Source organism: Ixodes scapularis, unplaced genomic scaffold, assembly GCF_016920785.2.
Source record: "Ixodes scapularis isolate PalLabHiFi unplaced genomic scaffold, ASM1692078v2 PGA_scaffold6__148_contigs__length_123643588, whole genome shotgun sequence".
Taxonomy (NCBI): Eukaryota; Metazoa; Arthropoda; class Arachnida; order Ixodida; family Ixodidae; genus Ixodes; species Ixodes scapularis.
In genome coordinates, this window is record NW_024609881.1 from 55,836,041 (window position 1) to 55,846,104 (window position 10,064).

Genomic DNA, 10,064 nt, shown 5'->3' on the forward strand with positions numbered 1-10,064 from the left:
TTACTCTGTGCTCTTGTTTTTAGCAGAATCAATCCAGCCTCGCCCAGTGCTAGGTTGGGTAAATGAAACTGCCAATAAAAATTATTATTATTAATAATAATAATATTGCTATTATTATTGTTGTTTTCCTGCCCCTAGTAAATACTCGTCTAAAAGCAAGCAGTGACAGCATGTAAATTTAGAGTGGAGGTTCTGCTAAATTTAGCGGGAATATTTTCACGCTAAATTAGGTGAGTGAGGTTTGCCCTCTAAATTTAGCGGGGAAATTGACGTCACGTGACCTCAACACCAATTCAATTTCCTGCTAAATTTAGCGGGGAGGTTATGCCTCGCCAATACAGGCGCCTAGGAACTGCGCTCTAAAATTATTATTAGTATTATTATTGCTAATATTACTATTATTGTTTTCCTGTGCCTAGCAAATTATTTTCTAAAAGTAAGCAGTGACTGCATCTAAACCGTGGTGTAAGCAAAATGCTGAGAATATGCACACTGCCACACCTGCACTGTTTGATTATTATTCTGGTAGTATAAGCATCTTTGTGACCTGCATTAAATGTCACCGTGGTTGCATTTTTGCTGACCCTATATTTTTGTAGTATTTACTTCGCACCACCGAAATTGTTTTTCACAGTAAGTGCAAGTAGAAATTATTATTATTACCACCGACATGCAAGCATGTATATTACCACTACTACTAGCTGCAACGATTTTCTGTGTGGTAAATTTGCAACAAGTCAATTGCATAACCCCCAAGAACAAGTAATGCTATGAAGCAACCTGTGCCACAAAATTTAAATGGGACCATTTTGACCTAGTTTGTATTTGGGACTATTTTTTACCAGATCCAGGGTACAGATGTGCAGTGGCATATAAAATCTCTATCGTCTTCACCAGTCTTCGTTGGGGAGAGTGTATCCTCACGGCATTCCTGGGCCACTTTATCGCCAAGGTGCCCACATATTCTTGGCATACTCTTGCTGAACCTGAGCGTACTTATCGTCTGAGGGAGGTAAAGTTTTGTGTTGTGGTATCGCATGAAAGACGGTCTTTCTGCACTCTAAAGTTCAACATATGCTATTGCCACGAATAGAATTGGCGGATGAATTAACAACAAATTAAATGTTTAACGAGTGGAACTTCTGTAGCTAAAACAAAAGAAACCGTACCTCCTTTCTCAGTGACGAAAAGCAACTGCCTCTGCACTTGCCAGGCCACGACTTTTTTATTCTTGCCGCTCGAGAAGCTCCCAGTAGGTGGCCGCTTCTCTTTGGCGATTTCCCCTTAACGTTCAAGATTCATCATGTTATAAAGCACTGGCACACACTAAACTAGCCAAAGTTAATTTGGGGTAAACTGCAACATTAAATAAATAGTGTGGTGTATGAACAATACTTGTGACCTATAGTGTAGACCTCGTAGATTGCTGCAGGTTAACAATGGCAGGACAAGAATCCTCCCACAAGTCTACTGTTTCCAGATTAGCACAGCAAAACGCTGGAGAGGACCGGAAAAGGGGGGGAGGGGGAGGGAGAGACTGCCAGTTGTGGTGAGAAGAAAGCTTATTGGCATTGCTAGGCTGTTCCAAGGGAATCTATACTGTTTCCAGTATTTCTGGCCATGTGCGAATAGCGGATTTTGAGTTTTGCAGGGAAGAGTGGTATTGGCTGAATATTTTCGAATCGAATAGCTTCTCCAAGCCTTTCACTACCATGCACCATGCTTAAATGAAAGTTCAGCTGAAATCGTGAAGGTGTTTCAACCTTCAACTTGTCTAGTTCTAAGCTCAGTTAATTTTAATGTAACTGTGTTGCTGAACTGTGGCATGTAAACGGAAATTTGTCGCAGCTATCCTATTCGAGGGTATTTATATATCTGCCTACTCTATGCAAATGATCATTATTAATTAAAAAAAAAAAAGAGGAATACGCGGTTTGTTAAGACATTGCAGCCTAACATCTGCATAATCGCGGCGGGAGAGGCCCGTTGAGTTCACTTCTCTCCGAGCACCTGTGCACTGCAGAGAAGCAGCTCCCTGTCAACCCGCCGCGATTAACATTCCGAAAAGTATGAAAATCGTAGTTCAGCTTGAAGTGAATATGGAATAGCGTATTATCTTAAATTATTCGGATATTCTTCTCAGGTATTTCGTGCGATGCCAGTAACAAGACTCTCCCACTAAACATGGATGTCTCGTAGCCGACATAAAACGGCTAGGAAAAATGCAATCTGGAGAGCAAGTTCGTCTTCTTCCTACCCAGGAGATGCGATGATGTCAGAATTCCGAGCTCTTATTAGCTGGTCGAAAAAACTGGTGCGTAGACCGCATCTAGCATTGAGGTCTACCCACTATCCTTCCAATCACAGTCAATAAGAAGACGGCGTTTTTCTGAAGTCCTTGCACCTCTTGCGCAAAAAGCAGACGGCTTGCCCCTCCCCTCAAGCCCCTGTTCCACGACATGGTGACTTTGTCTGGATGGTCGCTTCACCCATCTCCACTGAGGTTATTGAACAGTTGAAAGCGTGACTGATTCAGTCGATTCAGTGAAAACATGGAAGTGCAGGGAAACTAGACTTTCAGAGAAGGGGATGGGGGGGAAGGGACCAGCAAAGGCTACCTGACCGGTGGCGTAAGTTGAATAAGGGAAAATTGTTTATTTTTATTTACGAGTTTATTCGTTCGGCGCGAAAGGCGCCACAATCAAACGTTGCGCAGCTATGCAGTTTTCAGTAGCACCAAAACCCTTTTGCATCAGGGCGGTCGCTCCCAAAGGAACGTCGCAGGCGCGTTCCTTTACGTAGATGACGTGAGGTGGCGCGAGTTGCCGCCAGATTCAGAGGCTTTGGCTTCAGCTGTGTTCATTGATCCATCACTCGTTTAGGTTTGCAAATCACAAAAACGACAAAAAGCACGTCGGTCCGCCTGCAAAAGCAGTGTTGCCAACCGTAGGGTAATTACCCTACTTGTAGGGTATTTTAGGCATTTTTGGTATATTGTAGGGCTGTAGGGCCGTCAGGCCCTTTTCCCACTAAAAATAGGGTATTTTCAGACGTTGCTTCTTACACGGCAAGCATTACAAAAAAAAAAAAAAGTTGTTGCGCAAGTTTTGCATAGCTTTACAACCCGTGTGCTGCCGCACCACAACATCGTGCAAAACGAAAGAATTCAAGTTGCAAGACGTGCTAACAGAGAGCACCACACACTAAGGTGGAGTTTGTAGGCTCCCTAGGTTGGAGAGTATTGGAGAGCTGGAGCAAGTGGGAGAGGTGGGAGGAGGTGGAGTTGCGCTTAGGAAGTTTGGAGCCAGAAGAGGTATCTGGGAAAGGGAAATGGTCCCGGCAATTTTTTTCTGATGACTGGTCCATCCGGCGGTCCTTGTTACACCTGCGAAGCACGTGGCACCGCGGGCGGAACCATCCCGAGCCCACCAGGACGGGTCCATATCGCATGAGCGAATGATGTTTTAGCGAACAGCGACATTGGAGCGAATCGGCGTTGTAGCGAATACCGGGGGCCGCGCTGCGCTTACGCCGTTTCGCGGCGACAGTCTGCGGCGGCTCATTACAAAAATGTGAACCCATTTGGCCCACCCGAAAACGCCGCTTGGCGGCGTCCGACTATTCGCTAAAGTGTCATTCGGTGAAACGTGGGCGTTCGCTAAAACATCATTCGGTCAAGTGAGTGCATCCCGGGGACTGGAGGCGTACAACGTTTTAGCGAACGAAGCCGAAACCATGACGTTTCATCGAATGATACTTTAAGGAATACGGAGGAGCCGCCGGTTTCCTATCCTCCCCTGGTGTAAAAGCCTAGTTTGTCGCAATAGTACCTTAGTTTGACGAATCCCTAGGCGGTACACTCAAAGAAGCTAATATACCGTTCGGATTAGCTTCCTCTTGTAATAAGCCGCCTTGTCTGACGCCGCGAGTGCTGGTTCCGCGTAGCCCAGTTTTTAATTTCACGACAAATTGACTAAACATGTTGGTTTGGGATGTCTGCGCTCGCTACATCACTGTTGTGCTGATGCTACACAGCGGGAGGCACTCACTTGATCGAATGACGTTTTAGCGAACGCCCACGTTTCACCGAATGACACTTTAGCGAATAGTCGGACGCCGCGAAGCGGCGTTTTCGGGTGGGCCAAATGGGCTCCCATTTTTGTAATGAGCTGCCGCAGACTGTCGCCGCGAAGCGGCGTAAAGCGCAGCGCGGCGGATGGGTTAACGCGCGCCCCCGTTATTCGCTAAAACTTCGATTCGCTCAAGTGTCGCTGTTCGCTAAAACGTCATTCGCTCATTTGATATGGGCCCCTACACAGCGCACATGCAAGATACAGGCATGGTGTTCTAGAATAACGCAGGTATGCGCGTGCATGCGTGCCCTGTCGCATTGTACTGTATTAATATTACCCTGTATCATCATGATTCATGCAACAGTATTATTTGAGCAAAAATGTGCCTCGTAGGGTAAAATGTAGGGTAGTAAGAAACATTCGTAGGGCAGTGTAGGGTTTTCTGGACGCTGCCGTGGGGTATTTTCGAAAAATAGGTTGGCAACACTGTGCAAAAGTAAAGTTCGGAGACTGCTCGACTTCTTCAACAAACAGGTACTGTCTCAAGTCTGAATCGTTAGGTGCGTTTGGCGATTTCTTTGGAATCAATTTCGCGAGGTCCTACTCATGCTGCGGCTTGACTTCTGCAACGTCGGTTTTTCGCGCTTTGTTTTTATTTTCTCGGTGCCCATGAATAGGAGCCCTTGAAGCCATAAACACAGGGCGCGCTCGCTTTACTGTTTCGAGCAAGAAACAGTACTGTTTCGAGCAAGAAACAGTCCGATCAAAACTGTAAAAAATTCCCACGGTCTCGTATGGTATCCCTAAGACGGCTTGAAGGCGAAAGCCCAAGCGCCGATCCCGGTGATAGCGAACCTTCGAAGACAATCGCGCTCTTTGACGACGTACTTTTGGTGCCGTTAATCTCGGGACCTGTCGCACGGCCACTCTTTCGTTGGGTCTGCGCCGCGCACGCTCTGGCTGCACGCGCCGCCGCCGATTTCGGCACAATTAGCGCCATCTCGTGGTCTAATGGCGTTACTTGTGCCATTGGACCACAATTTTTCTTTTCTGTGTGCATATACTGCATGTGCACTAGGGCCCTATTCACAGGGGGCAATAGACCTTTCCGGAAATATGTGGTGCCCCCTGTGTCTGCTTTACGCAGTTGTTCAGATGTATGGCACATGAAATTATCTAAGAAGCGAAGACAAAGTGATGCAGAAAAAAAGCAAAACAGTCTGTGATACCCTTCTTTTGAGGTCGCTTAATTTTTTTCGTGTGTTCTGAGCTCCTAATGATAGGAAAGAATGAATCGTGCCACAAAATATCCAAACAGCTCCACAATAGACTACTTCCATAAAGCCCTGCATGCAACACGGCGCGCGTTGCACTCTGGGAACTAGTTGGCCAGGGAGGAGAGTGCCATCGTTTCAGTTTCGATCGACACGTCGACAAGAGGTTATACAGAGAGCGTGCACTGTAAACGGCCGTTGTTTTATGTTTTCTGGTCCCGAGAGCGTCATTTGTGGTCTCTAAACTGACCTAAATGGCCAGATTTCGAAGCTTTAGCACAAGCCCGAGACGTACAGCTTGTCTTAACGCATATGCTTGTTGTATTTTTCTATTCGAGCCTTTCTGTTAGCGTTTCGAGGTATGTGGACTAGCGAGTGCTGGGAATCTCGACGCTGCGAAGCTCGGGGATCTTGCTTGTGTACGAAACGACAAGACACTAGTAAGTATGCACAAATCGAGCTCGCGCCTTTATATTAGTGTTATTGCGCAATCAGGAAGTTTGTTTGTTTCGTGCGTCCATAGACGAAATATAACTTTTTGCAATTACTGTTTTTTCTTAATATGCCTGAGTACCCGAGGTAAAACTTGGAGGCGCTATTGAAAAGCTCCATTTGAACACACTTCTCATCGCTTATCTGTACTGCCCCGCAGCACTGCACGAATTCGTGAAGTACCCACCCGCTTGCATTTCACTAATATTCAACATCGCATATACGGATAAAGTTATCCTGCAATGATATAGGCACATTCGCACATACAAACCATCTTAAGAAACCAAAAGTCGAGCACTTGTGTGAAGAATGTCGCACCATTTGGCGGAAGTGCGTCGGACGGGCATGAACCCTGGTGCCCCAAACGAACAAAATTATTCAAAGCGCATTTGACGGTTGCTGATGGCAATAATATCTGTTATGTGTTTGCTTTCTTCCTCACTGAGTGTGCCGAGATAATTTCAGACACACCGTTCAGGCACATATCTTGGGCGTCAGTAAAAGGTCGTCCAAAAAGGCTTAGCGAGGAGTAGGGGACGCTTGTTAAAGCCTCCGTCGTAGCAAGCCGATCTCAGCGTTTGCGAAAACTTAATCTTATATCAGCATAAAATTTGAGTGAGAGATATGTGATGACACGAGGAAGACATCATAGTAACTTTTGTGCAGTAGTGAGGTCAAATTTATTGCGTTGCCAACGCTGGCTCAACTTTGATACTCCTGTGAGGATGCGGCTTGCTTTTCGCCCAATGAAGTAACAAGAAGCGGACGTTTGGCAAACAAAATACGTGTAGGGCTGAAGGTGACCAAATTTCAGTTGTAGTTCGCTGGTACTAGACGGGATTACTGACACGAGCTCAAAGATGCACTCGTGGGGTGAGGTGACTAAGCCACGTCTTACTACGCTTGCATACACACGCACAATATCCGGTGTTTCGGGAACCAAGTGAAGTGCCCCGGTCTTCGTTTTCATCTCGCTCGAGAATGAGTGTATTGTACAATCGTGAAAAGTCAGATAGTCGAAAACGCAAGCAGCGCGTTCGGTCGCGGCGTGATAGCATGAGACGAAGCTGCTCAGTCGAAACCGAAACTGAGTGGCCAACTAGTTCCCAGAGTGCACTGCGTGGTATTTCGCCGCGATGGGGCGCGTCGGTTTTGGAAGAAGTCCATTCCCCTCGTTGCAAGGTTTCCTGGGATATTCTGAAAAGCTCCATTTCTCCCAGACACTTGACGTTGCGGCACCAGCAACACTAACCCGCTTGTGTTTACACAGAGCAACCAATTGCTTCAATTTGCCATCATCATCATTAATTTTGATTTTTCTCGCATTATTTAGACAGATAGTTACATGCTATAAACATGTTTATATACTTGTGAATGGCATTGAGAATACTTACACATTTTTCTGAAATGGTTTATCCCCAAAAACTGACATCACCGTCGGCACGACGTGTCGCATGAAATTATTGTCCCTGACAACGTCCCTGATTGGCTGTTACCGCTTCAAATGTCTCCGAGTTGTCAGACTTGCTTGTCCGTTTCGAGCGAGATGCGATACGAGCAATTTGTGTCGCACTAGAGAAAGCTAGAGAACAACTTGCCAGCAACACCGAAATTGCTGTGTCTGAAGCAGGCCTAATGCTTCTAAGGCAGTTTAGACGGCCTTCAAAAATTTGTTTTTCAACGTACTGCGCCGCAATTTACAGCAGTGGTGCAACCACGCGGTGGAGACATGGGGCGAATATATGAACGGATAGCTTACCTTGTTCAAAAATAAAAAGGAAAAAACTGTGTCGGGTTATCTGTCTAGGCATTCGCAGACGACGTCATGACCGGGCCCGCCGAGTTAAATCTTCCGCTGACAATTGTCTTCAAATGTCGGTGCTGAGCTTTGCAAAAGAACTTCAGAAACTCTTCACATACTGCACTACCGGGCTCCGGTAGTGCAGTAACGCAGAATATGGTAACGGTTTGCAAAAGGTTCCTATTCTTATTGGTTATAGATGGTCTAGAATTAATACAATGCACGAAGTTAAAAAGCAGTATTATTTTTTAAAAGCAAAAAATAAATTTATAATTTGGTCTATTGACAGTATTGAAAATATTGCAATATACTGCTGAGTTTTTAAAGCGAGAATGAAAAGGTGTTTGGTCTAAAACCACATGCTTTACACCTGTATGTACCTTGTGTTACGTGAGCTCTACACTATTGACAACCGTTGAGTTCTGTAGAGGACTGTTTTTGTGGGCTAATATTTCGTAACAATCAGGCCGTACATTCAGTACTTACGTGTTTGCTGCATCATCCCTCTTCTCCCCTGCTGGTGTGAGACCTGGTGCAGTGATGTGGATTCAGCTTCCTCCAGTGGCGTACCAACTTGTTCTTGATTGGGGGGGGGGGGGGGGGGGGGGAAGCAAACCGGGCACCACCCCCCGCCCCCAGGGGTCGGGGGAGGTGCCCTTGATATTTCTGGGGCGCCGCCGGCCAGTGTTTGCCCTGCCCAGTGGCGGCTGTTTCAGAGAGGGCAGAACATGCCTTGCCCCCCCAGTCTGAGGGCTGGGGGGGCGAGTGCCCCTCTTGTCCCCCCCCGGTTGGTGCACCCATAGAGTTATTATAATGTACGCTAGAGGTTCAAGTGGCGCTAGTGTGCTGACGCAAATTGAAGCAGGCAGCAACCAGTCGAAAATTGACTTCCGGTAATTCATTTCTATGGGAAAAAGTGAGCATTTTCTCCCTGCACTCGATCATAAGAGCAAATATCCCGAATAATTCGTACATACTAAGTAGCTTGGAACATTTCTCAGTCAGGCCGACGAATTAATTGGTCAGTTACGGAGATTTTCTTTCAAATTGTTTGGATTAAAAACGGTGCTAAAACGGCTCCGTACGTGTATTTTTGTGCACTGTCAGACACTGTTTGCGCGAACACGACGTCGGCGCTTTTCAGCATGAGGGATATACGTGGCAGACGAACGAAGAACATCTGGAAATAAAGGGAGACGGATGGCAAGAAGTACGCAGTAACACTGGATCAGTAACTACCCGTGCATGTTTGATCAAAATAAATTGAAGGTCACATAATATATATTGATTTTAAATAAGCGAGTACCGCTTTATTCTTTCTGCTCTGTGCGAAGATATTTGTTCGTACGTTCAAGATATCACCCGCACGCTCGAAATCTTTGAGAACAACTGCCCGATAAAAGCTGCCCGGCAGAAAAAACAATACCAAGAGACACCTTCATAGCCTACTTACTTTATTATCTACGTTTTCAATGTTTTTATCCGCTCATGCACGATGAGGTCATTTTCATATAGTGACAGGACTGGCATTCTCAATATATATAAGCGTCACCGGAATTCTGACGAGCCTTGAACACATTCCATATTCCTTTCGATTCTAATTTTGCTTTGAATCGTCGCTTGTTCTTACACACCTGATGCGGAACACACGTTTGGGACTGAAACGTAGCGAAGTTAAACATAGCTCACTGATGAAGAAAAATGCGTTAACTGAAACAATTACACTTTTACAATGTTAATTAAGACACATACTATTCGATACGACCGAAATAACCAAAGTGTTCCGTTTTATCTTCCGGCGAAGAGACAAAATGCACGCGCGTTTTCTCATAGGAATGCACAGGAGCAGCACCGCAAAAGTAGACTGGTTGCTGTCTGCTTCAATTTGCGTCACGGAAGTCGCATATAGACACTAGCGCCAGTTGAACCTCAAGCGTACATTATAACTCTATGGGTACGCCCATAGTTCCTCCAAAGTTTATTGCTCTGTCGCAGACCATACCGGCCGTTTCTGTGAATACTTTGAAAAATCGCATCAAATACTTTTATTGAGATAATGAGAAACTCTTTTCTGGAACAAACTGCCAGCCACGGGTTGGTTTCATGTAAACATATGAAATCATATGTCTGTTGTCAGAAATTAAAGTTTATTTGTACATTTTAAGTAATTATCTCACTAATTAGTGTGTTTTTGTAATCCTGACATCCACTGTGGCTGGCAGTTTTTTTTTTCCCGAAAAGAGTCATTTTCTTAACCACTCTATTTGAAGGGATTTGCTAAAGCACCCGCAGAAACGGCCGGCATCTGAATGTTTGTTATGTTGAGCAATTAGCAACGCTTGAAATGTTTCGTGTAAAGAGGTACATGGCAGCCTTCCTGAATAGGTGGATCCGAAGGTCCCACTGTTCAATCGAATATTTCCA

At 45.5% G+C, this 10,064-nt stretch overlaps 1 protein-coding gene and 1 pseudogene across 1 annotated transcript in view; both read left to right on the forward strand.

Annotated features, from left to right (window-relative positions):
• Positions 1-2,485: 2,485 nt before the first annotated feature.
• Positions 2,486-10,064, forward strand: part of LOC115327215 (zinc finger protein 782) — a 90,577-nt gene continuing 82,998 nt past the window's right edge. Inside the window, exon 1 of the mRNA XM_042294471.1 lies at positions 2,486-2,503. The gene's annotated coding sequence lies outside the window, so the exon portion shown is untranslated. The remainder of the gene's footprint in view (positions 2,504-10,064) is intronic.
• LOC115327210 overlaps positions 4,563-10,064 on the forward strand; it is a 16,756-nt pseudogene continuing 11,254 nt past the window's right edge.